This window comes from Petaurus breviceps, unplaced genomic scaffold, assembly GCF_028583685.1.
Source record: "Petaurus breviceps papuanus isolate PSGF00001 unplaced genomic scaffold, PetGlider_PUasm1.0 98, whole genome shotgun sequence".
NCBI lineage: Eukaryota > Metazoa > Chordata > Mammalia > Diprotodontia > Petauridae > Petaurus > Petaurus breviceps.
The window spans coordinates 32,826,625-32,845,343 of NW_027187460.1; the positions used below are offsets into that span (position 1 = coordinate 32,826,625).

At 37.9% G+C, this 18,719-nt stretch overlaps 1 long non-coding RNA gene across 1 annotated transcript in view; it reads right to left on the bottom strand.

Moving 5' to 3' along the window:
- The window catches only part of LOC138155924 (uncharacterized), a 125,516-nt gene that overhangs the window by 46,861 nt on the left and 59,936 nt on the right, over positions 1-18,719 (bottom strand). The window contains exon 2 of the long non-coding RNA XR_011167025.1: positions 9,755-9,831. This is a non-coding gene — a long non-coding RNA (uncharacterized lncRNA). The remainder of the gene's footprint in view (positions 1-9,754; positions 9,832-18,719) is intronic.

Sequence of the window (18,719 nt, forward strand, 5' to 3'; positions counted from 1 at the left end):
TTGGGCCAGTTGCTTTGTCATTCTGAGCCTCAGTTTCCTCAATCAAAAAAAAACAGCCTACTAAGTGCTGAGAACACAAACACATAAATGAAAGGCAGCACAGCATAGTGGAGAAGATGCTCTATGGGACACAATAAGATTTGGGTTCCAATCCTTCCTCTGCCAATTACTAGTGGCAGGACCTAGGGAGGAAAAACAAAGCAAAACATAATATTTCTGGACCTCAGTTTCTGCACATTTAAATTGAAGTGGGGAAGGGAAGTAATGTTGGCCTCTAAGGTCCCTTCTAACTCTGAATTTTGTGAAGTAGTACCTGTCCTCAAGGAGCTTATATTCTACTGGAATAGAGAACATGCATACATATAAGTACGTGCAAAATAAATACAAGGTTGTGACAGGGTAAATACGATCAGCTGAGAATACAGAAAGATTTCCTACTGCACAAGTTAAACTAAGCAAACCAAGAATTCTACAAGGCAGAGATGAGGAAGGAATGAAGTAAAAACATGAAGGGAGGCCTAGCTGGTACAAAGGCATGGAGATGAGTAGTAGAATGTCATCTGTGAAGTAAAGCAAAGCCAGCAGAGGTAGTTTTAATGTCAGGCTGTGAAGGGCTCTGTAAAACAAAGACTAAAAAGTCCCTAAGTGTCCTTGCCAGTGCTAGCATTTTGTGGTTTTACATCTAGAAGGACTTTATATTGTGCTGTGTTAGGAACTTCTGTAATCTACTCATCATGTAATACTTTGTGTTCTAAATTATATGGATTTGAGTCTTATCCTACTATTACTGTTCAGGCTGTATGAGCACAAGGACTTGATCCCATCTAAACTTTCTATCTCCCCCTAGATCAGGGATTTTTAACCTGGAGTTCATAGCTCCCCTAAAGGATCCATGGAGAGATTTGAGAGAGTATATGAACTTGAACATGAAAAAGTCTTTATTTTCACTAACCTGTGGTTTCCTTTTAATACTATGTATTTTTTTTCTTATGAATTAAAAAAAAGCATTCTTTTGGCAAACCCATGACCTTCCAAGGCAAATTATGCCAGTTTTGGAAAGTTCTAATTCATAGGAAGTTCTTTTTTTTTCTTTATTTGTTAGTATGTTTGCTTGCTTGTTTTTTTTTCTGCATCCACTGGAAACTGCTAATTAGCCTAGCATTAGGCAGTTCACCCCCACTTGCTGAAGTGTCAATGAGTATTCTTTCAGTGGTCAGTAGCTATTCAACCCTCTCCCTTCACCTTTTCTTCTACTACATAAAGCCATCCAAGTATGATCCAGGATCTGCACCTCCTTAGTAATATAAGAAATATCTTTAGAATTGGGATCAAATAACATGCTACATATTGATTAAATGATGATTTTAAGAAAGTAGTAGCCCAGCAGTAACTAACAATAGTCAATGGATAAAAAAAAAAAAAGATTAATGCTTTTTTGTCCCTTGCTACTATGCAATGGCAAGGTTGCAATGTTCCATGGTCTTTGTGAGCAAGTAAATCTGCTAGGGAAACATTTTTCCAACAACGATGATAACAACTTCTTCTTCTTCTTCTTTTTCTTCTTCTTCTTCTTCTTCTTCTTCTTCTTCTTCTTCTTCTTCTTCTTCTTCTTCTTCTTCTTCTTCTTCTTCTTCTTCTTCTTCTTCTTCTTTCCCCCTCCTCCTCATCCTTCTCCTCCTCCTCCTTCTCCTCTTTCTCCTCCTCCTCCTTCTTCTTCTTCTCTTCCTTCTTCTCCTTCTCCCCCTCCTATTCCTCCTCCTTCTCTCCTTCTCCTTCTCCTCCTCCTCCTATTCCTCCTCCTCCTTCTCTCCTTCTCCTACTCCTTCTCCTCCTCCTCCTTCTCCTCTTCCACTTTATCTTCCTCCTCCTTCTCCTCCTTCCTCCTCCTTCTTCTTCTACCTCCTCCCCCTCCTTCTCCTCCTGATCATCAAATACTTAGACTCATGTACTTAGTCCCATATAGGATGGTCAAAACACATTAAAACAATTGGTTAAAAATGGAATAATTCAATTAAACCAGGTATTTGAAATTGTGAGAATCAGGATGATATCATGTAGAAAGCTGACCTCAAAACCATGAAGTCCCTTTGGGGTCCCATAAAGTCCCTGAGCAAGTACCTTTACCCGCTCTAAGATAAATGGCAGAGAAGGTGACGATCTGCTTTGACAGAGGCAATTCCACTTTGGGAGTTCCCTGGACCAATGAAATCACAGGTCCACTTCTATACATTTTAACATTGATTTTGGTGACACCATTGGTTGGAAATCACAAATAAAGGACCCCCCCCTACAGAATTTGAAGCAAGTGCCAAAATATTATAAGCCTCTGAAACTGACACTATTAGGAATTCATATACAGTCATCCCTATCACCTTGTAACTTTCCCCATTGTGGTTTCATATGTTATGGGTTGACATCAGAAATTAAATGAGAATTTTTGAGTTTTACAGAAGTTTCAGATGACATATGAAAGTCAGCAGATGACACAGAAAAAGTTTAGAAACTCATAAATGCATAGAATATATGTGTAGTATTATATAATATCAACAGATTTTCTCTTTCATGCCATAATAGTTCAGATTTCTCTGGTATAAAGGGAGGGTAAAAAATTTAATGGTGATTTTCCATATCATGGGGATGCAACACCCCTAACTCCAATAATGTGGAAGGTATAACTATATAAGGAATGACATTAGCTAAGTACTGCCTTGCCTTCTTATCCAGATATGAGGTTGTGAATGAATTGTTGATGAGCTTCTAATGCCTTCCACATCCAGTCAAGGAAATTAGAGTGTTCAAAATCATCTCCTCTATCAGAAGGATAGTGAGAGTAATATTATTTATCATCCTTAGAAGCTCTCCTTATAATCACCAAAGAATTATCTCCTGTGAGCCATTGTTAGAATGTTTTGGTCTTGGGGATATATGAACCATTGACACTTCAGCAAAACTTAATTCTTCCATGGAAATAGAGACCGGAATCATCAAGAGAATAGAGCATCACTCAGAGCCCCATTGGAAAGATATTAATCTAATATGTATACACACACACACACACACACATATGTATAATAAGGCAATGTAGTGTCGGTGAAAAAAATGAACTTTAATTCAGAGGAATGAGGTGACCAGTTAAAGACATTCTGTATTGTTATGCTTCTTGTTTTGTTTTGTTTTGTTTTTTTAAAAAGCAATTGGAGTTAAGTAACTTGCTCAAGGTTACACAGCCAATTATTTTGTGTGGATGCCAAGAACGGATCTGGAACTGATCCTGGGTCTCCCGACACCAGGGCTGGCGCTCTTACTGCTCCATCTGGCCGCCCGTTGTTAAGCTTCTTGTTAACTTGTAGCAGTCCACTGACTCTTCATGATTCTATTTTGGGTTTTTTCTTGCAGAGATACTCAAGTGTCTTTCCATTTCCTTTTTCATATCATTTTACAGATGAGGAAACTAAGGCAAACAGGGTTGAGTGAATTCCCTAGGATCACACAGTAAGTGTCTGAAGCTGGATTTGAACTGATGAAGATGAGCCTTTTTGAGTCTAATCTTAGTGCTGTATCCACTGTGCCACCTAGCTGCCTAATTGCCCCCTTATTTATAGCATGAACCATCTTAGATTCACTTTTAGCTCCTGTGGACAGACTCAATGAACATTACCTTGAGATATCATATTAATGGATATGCTTTGATACTGCCATAGCCCTCATGTTTTAAGCATTTCATCCTTCTCCATCAAAGGCTATCCTCAGAGAACCTGACTTGGTATCAGGCAGTGGGCTACAAGGGAATACATACTGGGTTTTCATTAAGGTGACTTGGGTTTAATATTTGCTTGACTACTGACTACCTCTGTGACCTTGGACAGCTTTCTTTACTTTTCTCAGCCTCAGTTTTCTCATTTGTTAAAATGATTCATGTAGACTGTTATCCTTAAGTTCTCTCCCAGATTTAAATATATAATCTCATTATGCCAATTCTTTGGTAAGTACTAAATAGGTCTCATATACTAGATTATTTTTGTCCCATGTTTGCTAGTCAAGTGCGCTTTTGTGGAACTCAAACAGAATGGAGATATGGGGTCAGCATAGAGATCTCAAATATTCAACTGCTAGCAAACATCAAGAAGAAAAGCCAAATGATCAAGGTAAGTGTGCTTTACTTCAGAGTCTGTATCTCAGAAATTTACTCTAATATTGCGCAGCTGCAACACGATATTGTTTATGCCCCTCTTTCCATATTCCCTTATCCTGTCCCGGCAGGGATTGTTGTAATGATCCAGGGAAACATGAGATGAATTGAGCTTTCAAACCTGAGAGAACATTTTGACCAAAAATCATATTCTTCCCTTCTCCTTCCCACCCTCCACCCCCACACAGATTGTTCATATGGGAATGAAATGAGAGCTGAACTATTTTGAATAAAGACTATGGAGATTACTGCCCAGATCATTGCCAAGATCATTGCTTCTCATCTTTGGTAAAAAGACACTCCATGCTGTTAAGTAGCTTTGCAGAAACTCAGAACCTAGGAAAATGTCCTGGAAGTGGGACATAGAAAGTTTTAAAAATAGAAAGGGCTTAAAAAAAGGTGAAGCATAAAATTAAAAATAGCACAGGCCTCCCATGTAGTGAAGTGACTCCACATGAGATATCTTGTAACATCCTCCCCCATCTTTTCTCCCTTCTGTCCCAGTGTTGTCAGTGCTGTGGCATGAGTCAAATTATCAAAGTACCAGGAAGGAAGAAATCATGCTTTTGTATCACTGAAGTCATCTGGCTCTGGATCATCACTCTGACTCTGCCTCCCCAGTTTCCAGCCTTCTTAGTGATTATATGAGATAAAATATTTGAATGTTTCTGTGCTCATATTTGGCAGGTTTGATGGTTGTTTCTGCCTTCTGCTAACCACAGAGTTAGATAAGACCTCAGTGGAAACCATACTTGAACAAGAAGCCTCTCCATATTATGTGCAAAGGACTACAAAATTTTGTATACCCTTTGATCCAGCAATGCCACTGCTAGTTCTATATTCCAAAGACATCCAAAAGAGGGAAAAGGACTTATTTGTACGAAAATATTTATAGCAGCTTTTTTTGTGGTGGTTAAAAATTAGAAATCAAAGGGATGTCCATCAATTGGGGAATAACTAAGCAAGTTGTGGTATATGATTATAATGGAATATTATTGTACTGTAAGAAATAACACGATTATTTGGGGAGTCTGAAAAGAACTACATGAACTGATTCATAGTGAAATGAACAAAACCAGGAGAACATTGTACACAGTAATAGCAATATTGTTTAATAAAGAACTGTGAATGACTTAGCTATTCTTAGCAATACAATGATCCAAGACAATCTCAAAGGACTTAATGATGAAGCTTATCATCTGCCTCCAGAGAAAGAACTACTATTGTTTGAACATAGACTGAAACATGCTATTTCCCCTTTTCTTTCTTTCATTTTTTTCCTTTTATTCAAGTCTCCTTGTACAGAATGACTAATATGGGAATTTTTACATAATTACAAATGTATAACCTATATCTGATTGCTTACTATCTCAGGAAAGGGGGAGGGGAGGAAAGGAAGGAAGGATAGAATTTAGAACTCAGAACTTTAAATAAAAATGTTTAAAAAAATTAGGGAAAAAGTCTTCTCCATGCTATAACCAACCACAGAGCATAAAGGAGTCTTTGGTTGAAGACCTCCAAAGTAGGGAAACTTCTCAGAACAAACTATTTCACTTTTGAAAAGCCCTAATTCATAGGAATTTTTTTTCTTTCCCTCTTACATCAAGCCAGAATTAACCTATTTGCAGCTTCTGTCCATTTCTGCTGGCTATACCCTCTGATGCTAAGCAGAAAAGTTCAATCAGTCTTCCACATGACAGTCTTTCAAATACATGAAGACAAATTGTTCATGCTTTGCCAAGTCTTCCCTTTTCCAGACTAACCATGCCCGGGGTTTCTTCAAGCAGTCCTCACATGGGATAGACTTGAGGACTTCCCCCACAAGCCCACCCCTACTGTTGTCCTTCTCTGAATACTCTCTCAAACTTATTGATGTCCTCATCCATATGCGGAGTTGAACATAATATGCTAGACTCTTTTCTGATCAGACCAGTGTATTGTAAAATTGTCACCTTAGCAATGCCTCACTTAGTATAGCTCAATGTCACATATGATTAGAGATTTTTGAACTCAGATCTTCTTAAATCTATGTCCAACACTGTGTCAAAGACATTACCTATAGAATTATAGAAGCAATATCTATTACCTGTAGAATAACTAGAATAACTGATACTGACAAATGCTTCAGGTCCCAGACTGCTGCTAGGGTGGGTCTTCTCATCAAAAGAATCATAGGAGGGGCAGCTAGGTGGCAAAGTGAATAGAGCACAGGCCTTAGAATCAGGATGACCTGAGTTCAAATCCAGCCTCAGACACTTAACACTTACTAGCCATGTGACCTTGGGCAAGTCACTTAACCCCAATTGCCCTTCCAAAAAGCAAAAAAAAGAAGAAGAATCATAGGAGTATGTAGTCTCCCTCATGTGATTGTGAGCTCCTTGAAATCAGTGGTTGTCTTCTGTCTTTCTTTGTCTCACCAGGACTTAGCACAGCATCTGGCACATGCTACCATTTAATTAATGTTTATGGAACAGCTAGGTATCATAGTGGATAGAGAGAGCCAGATCTGGAGGCAGGAAGATTCATCTTCCTGAGTTCACATCTGGCCTCTGACACTTATTAGCTTTTTGTGACCCTGGGCAAGTCACTTAACCCTGTTTGCCTCAGTTTCCTCACCTGTAAAATGAGCTGGAAAAGGAAATGGCAAACAACTCTGGTACCTTTGCTAAGAAAACTCCAAATGGGGTCACAAAGAGTTAGACATGACTGAAAAATACCCGAACTGAACTGAAACTAGTTCTTGTAGATGTGACTTAACTAAATCATTCAAATCTTGGTGATATATGAATGAGCAGATGAGCACCACCTATCATTTATTATTTTCTCTACATCTGGAACATGTGTTCAGGTAATTTAAGTTCTCTATTGAATCTGAATGATTGCACTAGAATGGTCTGGATGAACACAGAAGGATTGAACATGGATCGAAGCATAGAAAACGACTCCTGAATCCATGAAAGGCCTGCTCATTTCTTATTTCAATGGATATATGATACATATTTTGCCTGGACTCAGAGACTTTTGGTCCCTGGTTCATTGTGTGGTTGTCTTATCCTTAGCTTCCTTGAGGGTATAAGAGCAATATGGAGCCTGACTGGGGTAGTAGGGTGGGGTAGTGAAAAGCAGTGATCCATTGGAAGTCAGATGACCTAAGTTCAAACCCAACTCTGATGCTGACTTCCAGGGGATGACCATGGATAAGTCACTTGCCCTTCCTGTGCCACAGTTTCCTCATCTGCCATATATCTGTCAGACTATATTCCCTCTAATATCCTTTTTAGCTCTTTATTTATGACCAAACAGGGATTGTTTGACTTTGAGTATGACATAGAGTTAGTAGGAGAAAGGTTAGATGTATATCTCTAGAATCTCACATCTACTTCAGAATAGGTGGGAATAGAATGGGGAAACTATCAACCATAAAAGGCTGACACAATCAGCTTTATAGAAAATTGGCAATTGAGTTAGCTCAAAACATCTCCACATTCAAAAATGATACGATCAGTAAAATGGCTACTGTCAAAATTTCTCATGGCAGCAAACAGAATCAGAGTAGAAAGACATTATATATTTAAAGAACTGAGGTAGGATTTGGGGAGTGAAGATTGATGGGATTTCAAGGAAGTCAGGAAGAACTACGTGAATAAGGGATAGGGACTTGTTTTAAGAGATTGTTAAAGTTTTCATTACCCACAATGTAATTATGAGGATAAAGTGTGATGTGGCTGCTAAACAAGAAAGTTAATTGACTTCTAAGCATTGCAAAATAGAACTTCAGTGCTCAGAAGGAAGATAAAAATCTCAGCTCTACCCTGGTCAGATCATAGCTGGGATATTGTGTTCAATTCTGGGTGCCACAGTTTACTAGGGGTATCGTTGAGAGATTGGAGTATATCCAGAAGCCGATGAACAAACGATCCAGAAATAAAGTGACACAGACTGGACTCTGGAGAGATGAGATTGAGGAGAGTTCAGAGAAAGGATGGATAGGATCTCATGACTGAAGATTCTAAGTAAAGTAGAAACTCAAGAGAATGAAATTAAAAGTCACAAAGAGAAACAAGTCTAATAAGGAAATGAAATGGAAATATCTGAAGAGACCAATGTGTATGCACAGGGAACTCAATAACCAATCTCAGATTAAAAGCAACAGCAACAACAATAAACAAACAAACAATAATATGTACAGAGGATAAAAGAAAAAGTTGAATAACAGAATGAATATAAGAATGTATTCTAGCTTATTAAGAACAGTATCAAGAGGGTTAAAGTTAAAGTTTTGTGAGGGAAAAATATTAATCCCATTAAAAGGATGGGTTTACCCTTTGATCCAGCAATAACACTACTAGGTCTGTATTCTAAAGAGATTTACAAAAAAAGTGAAGAGGACCTATTTGGATCAAAATATTTATAGTGGCTATTTTTGTGGTGGCTAAGAATAGAAAATCGAGGGGATGTCCATCATTTGGGAATGGTTGAACCAGTTGTGATATGCAATTCTGATGGAGGATTATTGCGCTATTAGAAATGACAATCAGGCTGATTTCAGAAAAAAAACCTGCAAAGATTTACACAAACTAATGCAAAGTGGAGTGATTAGAACCAAGAGAACATTACAGTGACAGCAATATTGTACAATGATTAACTGTGAATAACAACTATTCTCAGTAATTCAGTGATCCAAGATAATTCCACAGGTCTCATAAAAAATGCTATCCACCTCCAGAGAAAGAACTGGTGGAGCCTGAATAGAGATTGAAGCAAACTATTTTTTTACTTGCTTTTTTTGGTAGGTTTTTTCTGATTGTTTGGGGGTTTTGAGGGTTTGTATTTTCTTTCACAGCACGACCAATGTGCTGGAAAAGAATGATGGGTTTGTGGTTTGTTTGTATCTGTGTTAGGGGAAATCCAAGAGAGAATAGAGGCATCCTTTAGGTGGATGAGACAATGGTTCCTTGATAGCATAGGGACATAGATATGCAGCTAGGAGAGACCTCAGAGGCCCTCAAGTCTAACCACCTCATTTTATAGATGAGAATACTGAGGCTACCCTGGGAGGTTAAGTGAATTGCCCAATGTCTCACAGGTAATAAGCATCATAGGCAGGATTTGAATTTAGGTACTCTAGAATTCAGTCAAAGTCCTTTCCAATGTCCTCTATTGTGTTGCCTCCCACAGAAAAAGACAGCTGCTTAATTGTTACTTTACCATTTTCCACTGGAAAGTATAGAACAAAGGTGACTGACTGGAAGTTGATACCCAAGATAATTAAGGAACTAGTGAGAGAGCATTTTAATAACAATGGTGAGCATTTATATAACAATTTAAGGTTTGTAAAGCACTTTATAAACTCATCATCTCATTTGATCCTCACAACTACACTAGGAGATTGGTGCTATTAATTATTCCCATTTTACAGATCAGGAAACTGAGGCAGACAGAGGTTAAGTGATTTTCCCAGGCTCTAACAGCTCATAAGAATGAACTCAGGTCTTTGAACTCAGGTCTTCTTAAGTCCATGTCCAGCACTGCGCCAACTGACTGCCCTTATAGAATTTTACTTACCTGGCTAAGATGAAATACATCCTTGGTTATTAAGGGGAAAATGACAGAAGGGTTTGTTGAGCAGCTGTCATTGATATCTGAAAGATTATAAAGAACGAGAGAGGTATTAGAAGCCTAGAGAAAAGCAAATTGTCTATTGATGGTCACAGAAGGGAAGAGAATAGGGTCTGTAAGCTAAAGACCAGCCAACAGGTCCCTGATTGCTGAGGAAACACACCTCAAAGTGCTATATAAATGTTGACTATTATTGTTGTTATTTTTGTCTCCAGGGTACGCAGTCCTAATAGTTAGCATCAGTTTCCTCTTTATAAAATGCAGAAGGTAGGCTAGATGGTCTCTTAAGATTCCTTAAAATGATAAATACTACAGTAGATCCCATGAGTATACTACCCTTTTACCTGATGGTGCAAGCACACATTGACTTTTTCTTTAATGATATCAGGGACAATTAAATTGCAAACCCTGCCTAAAGTCAAGAAAATGACATGATTATTCTTATTCTTTGGAACATAATATCCCAAATCTCTAAGCTCCATTTATTAAGTAGATGAACATTCTAGATAATTCTGTATCTCTAAATTCCTGTAATTCTTAAACCCAGCCATAAGTAGGGTGAGGTTGTCATTACCTTGCTCAAGGCAAAGGTGGTAAATTTAAAGGGTACTAATAGCCTTTGTCCTCCTTCAGCAGTTTGAAACTACAGAATTAATCACATAGTTAACAATAATCATTAGTTAAAATAAGAAGCTACCAGGTCTCGATCTGGACTGAGCTCCCTTCTTTGCTCTCACCACCACCCTCAGGGCCCATTTCTTTCCAATTTTCCTAGGTGCTGCTTAAGGTATTTGCCACAGGCACAAAGCAATCCTGAGTTATAGCCCAGCCCTTAAACCATACACCAAATGTCAGAATATGACATGTTATAACAAAGGATTTCCTGTGTGTTTGCTGTGATTTCAAATTCCTAACCATTAGCAAGAAACAGACCAGCTATTTATCCTGTTTCCATGAGACCAGGCCCCTCTCCCAGCACATGAGTGTGTTTCCCTGGAGAAACTTTATTTTCACTGTAAAATTTTGCTCTGGGACCAGCAAATCTATCCTTACTTACGAGGCTCTTTAAATCACAGCAAATTTACCTCTATGTTCAGACGACATGGCAACAAAGGGCCAGATTAATTTTTCATGAGCTGAAGGCTGTCTGACTTCCTTCACAATCCCCTTCTTTAACTATTCCCATGATTTGTTTTCCTCTGAAAACTTTTCAGATGACTCCCAAGTACATGGGTGGTTGATGTGTCTTTGGAAATATGATTCCATGAATTCTCAAAGGTTCACTTGAAACTTATATTTACCATCTGCTTTACATGAAATTACACAAGTTGACATCTAATATCTTATTTGGTCTTTGTATCTAATTTAATATAAAATTCTATTTTATACATTCATAAAAATCTAGGGGGCACAGTTTTATTTTATAGAATCAGAAGATCATCCTTGTCTGCTTTCTATGTAGAGTTATAATATCAGGCCAATCCCACCCCTTCCAGGGTATATAACAACACTGTAGAATGCTTTGATTCATTGAAGATTTTCCGTGAATCCATCATTTCCTGATGCACTCTCATACTTCTTGATGCCCAGCAGGTTTAACCAGGCAAATGCAATAATGATGAATTCACTTCAAAGGGAGAAAGAAAACCCAGAGAGAAGGATCAAAAGGCCTTTCTTAGAATGCTCTGGACATTTCAATGTGCAACCCGAGCTATATCTGCATCAGCTTAGTTTGTGCAAATTTCCCCAGACAGAGAAGAAAGGAGATGTCAGAAAAGAAAGTTATGGGGCTGATAAAATGAAATATTCCTTGGAACACTTTTTGTGGTAGCAAAGACTAGAAAACAAAGTAGATATCCAATCATTGAGAAATGACCAAACAGTCATAGTATGTGAATTTAATGCAACATCAGTGTGTGTTGAAGTGACACAGTGGGTAGAGGGCTAGAATTAGAGCCAGGAAGACCTGTGTCCTGTGTTCAAATCCCACCTCAAATGTATTTCTCAGACTTCAGTTTTCTCTAATCCAACCCTCTAGATTCCCAAGTTTACCCTAAGGAAAAGGCACCATAATCATTAGAGAGGATTAGAAATTTTAAAGTAGGGGAAGCTAGGTGGTACAGTGAATAGAGCACTGGCCCTAAAGTCAAGAGGACCTGAGTTCAAATCCAACCTTAGACACGACGCATTTACTAGTGGTATGACCTTGGGCAAGTCACTTAATCCCAATTGCCTGGCCTTCCCCCCTCCAAAAATACATTAAAATAAAGAAATTATAAAGTAACCAGAAAATGCTGATAAGAGACAAAGGACATAAATTTGGAGATAGAAGGACACTCTGAGGCAAGTCCCTGTATAAGGTACTTAGACTGTCTGGGTCTCATTCTCATCCCCTGCAAAATGAAGTTGGGTTAAATTGCTTCTGCAATCCCTCCAAAATTTAAATCTAAAATACACTGAATATAAAAAAATAAAAAAAACTTAGGGAAACGTTAATGTACTGATACAGTGAAAGACAGGAGGAAGCATTATCCAGTATGTGTTATGTGCCAGGCATAATGCTTCATGAATATCATCTCATTTGATCCTCACAACAACCAGGGGAGGTAAGTGTTATTGTTATCTCCTTTTTTACACAGAAGGAAACTGAGGCAGGCAGCATTTAAATGAATTGTCCAGAGTCACACAGGCAGGAAATGTCTGAGGTCAGATTTGAACTTAGGTTGTCCTTACACCCGACCCAATACTCTAACTGCTTCCCCTAACTGCTTCAACCTTCATAATGAATACAGGAATGTAAATGACACCCACCTTTGTGTAGTTATAATGACCAATCTTGAGCTAGAAGATAGAAGAAATACTACTCTACTTTCATGAGATGTGAGGGACAGTAGACATAGACTGTTGCATATCTTAGCACTGACTGGGTCAGTTTTGCTGGTTTTGCTTAACTGTTTTTCTTTGTTATATGGAAAGAATAGTTGGAGGAGGGAATGGCTATAATCAGAGATTACTGTGATATAAAAATAAAAAGCATCGGTTAAACTCAAGAAAGAACAAGAGTGGGTTTTTAACATATCTGTTAAAACCATTAATTTCCTAAAGTTATTATAATTGACATTTATCCAATTCCCCAGCCTCCTAATTCTTCTAATCTCCTTCGTTGAATATCAGTTCTCATATACAGGACTCCTGGAGATTCCCACAGTATGGAACTCCAAAAATAGGACCCTGACACCCAAATGTTGCCCATTTTTCCAGCTTTGTTAATGGAAGCAGCAATCTCTTTCAGGCACTGTTGTCAAAAACACATCTGAGTAGCAACAAGATAAGTATTTTTTATGTAAAGGGAAAGTGAGGTTGGAAAACATTAAGCTACATCAAAGAATTATAGGTATAAAGGTAAAAGAAAAATTAGCCCAACCCACTTTTTATAGATGAAGAAACTGAGACCCAGAGAGGTAAAAGGTCTGGCAACATAGGCTCTAGTTTGAACCAAGACCTTCTGACTATAATTCTAATCTCTTTTCACTGTACCATGATAACTCTACCAATATCGTTCTTAGACTTACAGAACATGTTTACTCACTGGGTTTTCCCTCTATTCTTGGTAAGAAAGAGTTGTTCGTATGAGGCACCCTCTATAAAAGGCAAAATAAACTTTCTTTAGTCTAGACACATTTTTCCAACCTTCAGTTTTCTTCAATCCAACCCTACAGATTTCCTCAGTTTACCCTGAAGGAAAAAACACTGTAATTATTAGATAAGAGTAAAAAGAGTCACAAACTCCAAAATAAATGTAGTTATAGAATATAGATCCATAGATAATATTCTCAGAAGCCATCGTGTCTGAACTATTCAATTTATAGATAATATTTGGCTTTGTAGTGGACTGGAATGCCTCAGACAGAGTCAGAGAGTTTTTGTTTGAAGTAGCAAGGCTTAGTAGAAAGCATTTTTTTGCCTTGTAGTCACAAAGACCTGGGTTCAGATCCTACCTCTGATGGTTACTAGCTATATGACTATGGGTAAGTCAATTAACTTCTCTGAAACTCAGTTTCCTAATGTATTAAATGGCAATGATAATATGTAGTACCTATACAATAGGATTTTAGTCAAGTTGAAGTCAAATAGTATTATATATTTAAAATATTTTAGGCATGTTTCTCAACTTTAAAGTTTTTATTTATACATATATATGTGTGTGTATATGCATATACATTTTGTTTGTGACTCCTGTATAAAAGCCTTCTAGAAAAGGAGGAACCTGTTGGTGTCAGGGAGTCTTCCTGACTCTACGGTCAACTCTCCATCTACTAAACCACATGCGTTTTTGGCATGTGATATAATATTAGTAATATCACATAATTTAACAACATAAGACATGACACAATAATACAATATTATATATTATATTATATACCATATATTTATCTCAAAGTGCTCTTTCAAATTTAGTATCTTGAATAACATCTATGTACTAATGGGAATATAATCTGGTGAGGTAAGATGGCACTTTATTGGGGATACTATTTTTATCACAACTGTTTCACAAGATTTGAAGAATAGAAATTGAATGCCTCCAAAGGTTTTGCAGGTACTTGCTTTCTTGCTCACATCTGGCAGGGCCTGCCATGTTTTATCTGAGTCTGTCTCACAAGGGAAGCTGATTGAATAAATAAACTTAAACATGTATATGGTCATAGAAAGGCTTTTATGAAACACAGTCTAATAAAAGCAACAGAGGCCTGACTTTCTGTTGTTTGCTATTTCTCAATGATGGAATTGACCTGGAGGTGTATACTGTCAAATCCTTACTTTCTTGCCTTGGTTCATATTTGCCCTAGGAAGAATCACAGTCTAACAGAGGCTTGGGTGATTCCTGGATAAGAATGATGTTAAATGTATATTGATTTCAGGGACTTGGTCTTTTCGAAGAGAAAGCAAGAAGAGAACCTGACATTTATTACCTTATGATTTCCAGAAAGTCCCTTAATCTATCTAGACCTCAGTTCCCTAACCTATAAAATGTGACAGTTAGACTAGGTGTCACTGGAGGTCCCTCCCAAGCTCTAAGATTAATACTATGCTTCTATGAATGTTCCTGCATCTGTACACTTGAAACTTTTTGTAAAAATTTCAGAAAAAAATGATACAAAAATTTATATCTCCAGTACCTAGAATGATGCCTGAGATATAGCAGGTCTCTTTAAACATTTGTGGAAGTGAACTGAATTAAATTTCTTTTTTCTGCTTCAATGTATCAGTGACCTTGTCAAGGTGGGTACTTTCTCCACTGGTACTGATCTCAATATGTCTTCTCATCCTGCATGATCTCAGACTGTCTTCTGCCTAATCTACTCTAAGGATCCACCTAACTTGCTAAAAGAGGTCCTCCCTGCCTTTGTGCACTAGGTACACCAGAACAATATGATTGTTCATCTATTAGCTCTTGCTTTTACTCCATATAATAATCAATAATAATAATAGCATTTATCTAGCTCTTTAATATTTGCAAAATGATTTCTAAATGGCATTTCATTCTAACATCATAAATAATTCTAGGTATTAGGTGCTGTTATTATCTCCATTTTACGAATGTGCAAACTAGGATAGATAGAAGTTAAATGATTTGCCAAGGGACACACAGCTAAGTGTCTAAGATTTGAATGCTAAATCTGAACTCAATTCTTCCTGATTTCAGTTCTAGTGTTTTATCTATTATGCCACGTAGGTGCCATATGGGGTTAGAAGAGAAAAACCTAGAAACTATATATATATATATACATATATATATATATATATATATGTTAAGAGAAACAGCTCTTTATTTTAAACTGTGTGCCTTAATTTTGCTAGTATCGTTTCATGGAGTTCTATTTCTTCCCCACTGACTGATGTTAGCTCTACAATGAACCTAAAGGAAATCAAACCACACCAAGAACTTTCTTCTAGGTCTTGCTATCTTTCTTCTCCTGATTACTGCTTGTTACTTAAATAATGAAGAACATTCCCCTCTTCTGTCTCTATCTTCTCACTATAAATCATCCAGCTGCCTTTCACCTCTGATCACTGTGAAAGGCAATGAAAAGATCATCACTCTCTGAAATCCAAATATGAATTTACCTTTAAACCTGTGTATCTAGGTCTAATGTTCATCAGTTTCCCACAAACCCCCTCTTAAATTAAATAACCATCACTCACACCTACAGAAATTTCCGTTTTCTGTTAGGGGATAATGAATTGGAAGTGTCCTGGATCCTTGTCATTTAGAGATTCCTCTTTGACTCATGGCTGAGCTGTGATATGTTCTCAGAAACTATCTTGTCTGACCTGTTCATTTTATAGATTATATTGGGCTTTGGGGTGTACTAGAATGCCTCAGAGTCAGGGAACTTTTGTTTGAAGCAGCAAACTTGGGTTTAAATCCTACCTCTAATGATTACTGGCTATATGACTATGGGCAAGTCAATTAACTTCTCTGAGCCTCAGTTTCCTGATGTGTTAAATGGAAATGACAATATATAGTACCTTTATAATAGGGTCTCAGGTTCAAGTCAAATAATATTATATATGTAAAATATTTTAAGTATGTTTCTCAACTTCAAAGTGCTATTTTTAAAATTTTGACTTTGGTTTAAAAGTCTTCTAGAGAAGGGAGAACCCAAAGTTTCAGTTTCTATTTCATAACTAAATCTGTCTGTCGCTTAACTTCATTTGCCTAATTGGACTCCTTGCCTCTGATTGTTCCATATTCTAATACATTCTGCACTCAGTTACCAGGTCATTTCCCTAAGCTGCAAGTCTGACCATGTCCCTCAGCAAACTCCCTGTTAATTCTCAAATCAAATATAGAGCCATTTGTTCGGCCTTTAAAGCTCTTTACAACCATCTGACCCCTTCCTGTTTTTCCAGTCTTTTACATACATTTCATGACTCAGGTACACTGATGAAGCTCCCAAATGATGCCCCAGCTTCCTTCTTCATGCCTCTGCACTGACTTCCCCTGTGCCTGAAATGTTCTTCCTCTTTACTTCTGCCTCCTAGAATCTTCGGTGCCCATCAAGACTCAACCCAAGATCCACCTCCCCCAGGAGGCCTTTCCTACTTCCCAGGTGTTATTGCCTTCTTCTCTGAGGCGACCTTCTATCCACTCTGTTCATATTTTATCTGTAGCTATTTATGTACATGTTGTCTCCCCCATTAAAATGTGAGTTCTGTAAGGGCAGGGACTATTCTGTCCTGGGTTTTTGTTGCTGTTGTTTGTTTTGTTTTGTTTTTAGCACTTAGCACAGTGTCTGACACATAGGCAGATAGTAAGTGCTTAATAAATCCTTGATTGGTTTAGCCCATAATGCATCTCTGCCTAATGATTCTCCTCACTTTTCTTTACTCATGTGAGTGGGATTATGGTGAGTTCAGGAAGGATTAACACCTCTGGTCTGAGGGCTTTCTGGACACTGTTCAGGGTTGCTCATCCACCTTTGGTGTCTACCTTCACCCAACTCTCAACTGGGGTTCCAAGAAGCTATAGCATGTAATGTAGCCGAGTGTGTCTAAAACCATGTGCTATAGCAGGGTTGTCTACAACCCTGCTAAAACTATTTAAGCAGATGGGCTAAGCCAGGATGCAGATAACCCCTAGGCCTCAGATCTGTTGGTGAGGTAAAGGGATGCCTACCCCAAGCATGTAGAGACTTCCCTCAGCAGAATGAGTGGATGAGAGCAATTTCTTCCAACTGCCATGAAGATGACTGAAGTAGGTGGTATGAAGAGCTTAGAGTTTGGTCGGCATTGGAGATGCCAAAGTCACCACTGCATCTTGGGCCATCTCCTGTAATCTTGACTGTTGTCTTGTCACTGGACTTTGATGATTGAAGAAGAGAAAGTTAAGAGGAGGATTTTGTGCACCTCCGCCTCACTTAAATCCAATTTATATGCAAGTCAAGACATCACCTCATGTGTCATTTGTCCTCTTAGAAAAGAAAGGACAAACAAAACCTGAGTTCCCTTATTTGCAAAATGGGAATAATAAAGGCAACTATCCCACAGCATTGTTGTGAGGATCAAATTAGATAATATTTGTAAAGCACTTAATATACTGCCTGCCACATAGTAAGCACTATAGAAATTATCATTATTATTAATATTATTTTATAGTATAGTATACATTGAGAGATTTATCCTATATAAACAAAAGTTTGGGGGAAGGGGGAGTTCTCACTCAATAATTTTAAGAATATAAAGAGGTCCTTCAGATTATAAAGTTTAGAAAGAATTGTATTAGAACACAAGAAAGGCTATGGAGTAATCCAAGATTTTTATCATGTCCTTTTGGTAAAAGGATTGAAAAACGTTAAGCTGATGGCTTTTGCTCAGAGATGTCAGTCTATCTCCATGTTTCCAGCTGCAGAGGAGTTCAACTGAAAATACAGTAGGCTTTCAGAGATATCATTTCCCAAAGGCTGTCAACTCAATGTCGTGATTGTGAAGACTTCCTCTCTGGGGGGTCTGCTTTCATGTTCCCTATTCCATAGAGCTGCCTGCTGCCCAGCTAACAGGCTTTCATGTCACTGTCCTCTGTGACATTCATAGGTCAGCTCTGTCATTGCGATTTGTCACACAATTCTTTGGATGTTGTGGGGCTGGCAGAAGTCTCACATCTTCAGTCTCTTGCTAAAAACCACAAGAACTGAACAAGAGTCTTTAATGTAATTAAACTGGGTGCGTGAGTGAGTAAGTGAGTGTGTGTGTGTGTGTGTGTGTGTGTGTGTGTGTGTGTTTGGGGGTAGGGTGGAAAAGCTGACAAAAAGCTTAACCATGAGAAAGTCTGCATAATGTCATCTGTATTCCTCCCATTTCTCATTGATTAAATGTATACAAGTCAATCAAAGCCTATGCCTAAGTTGAA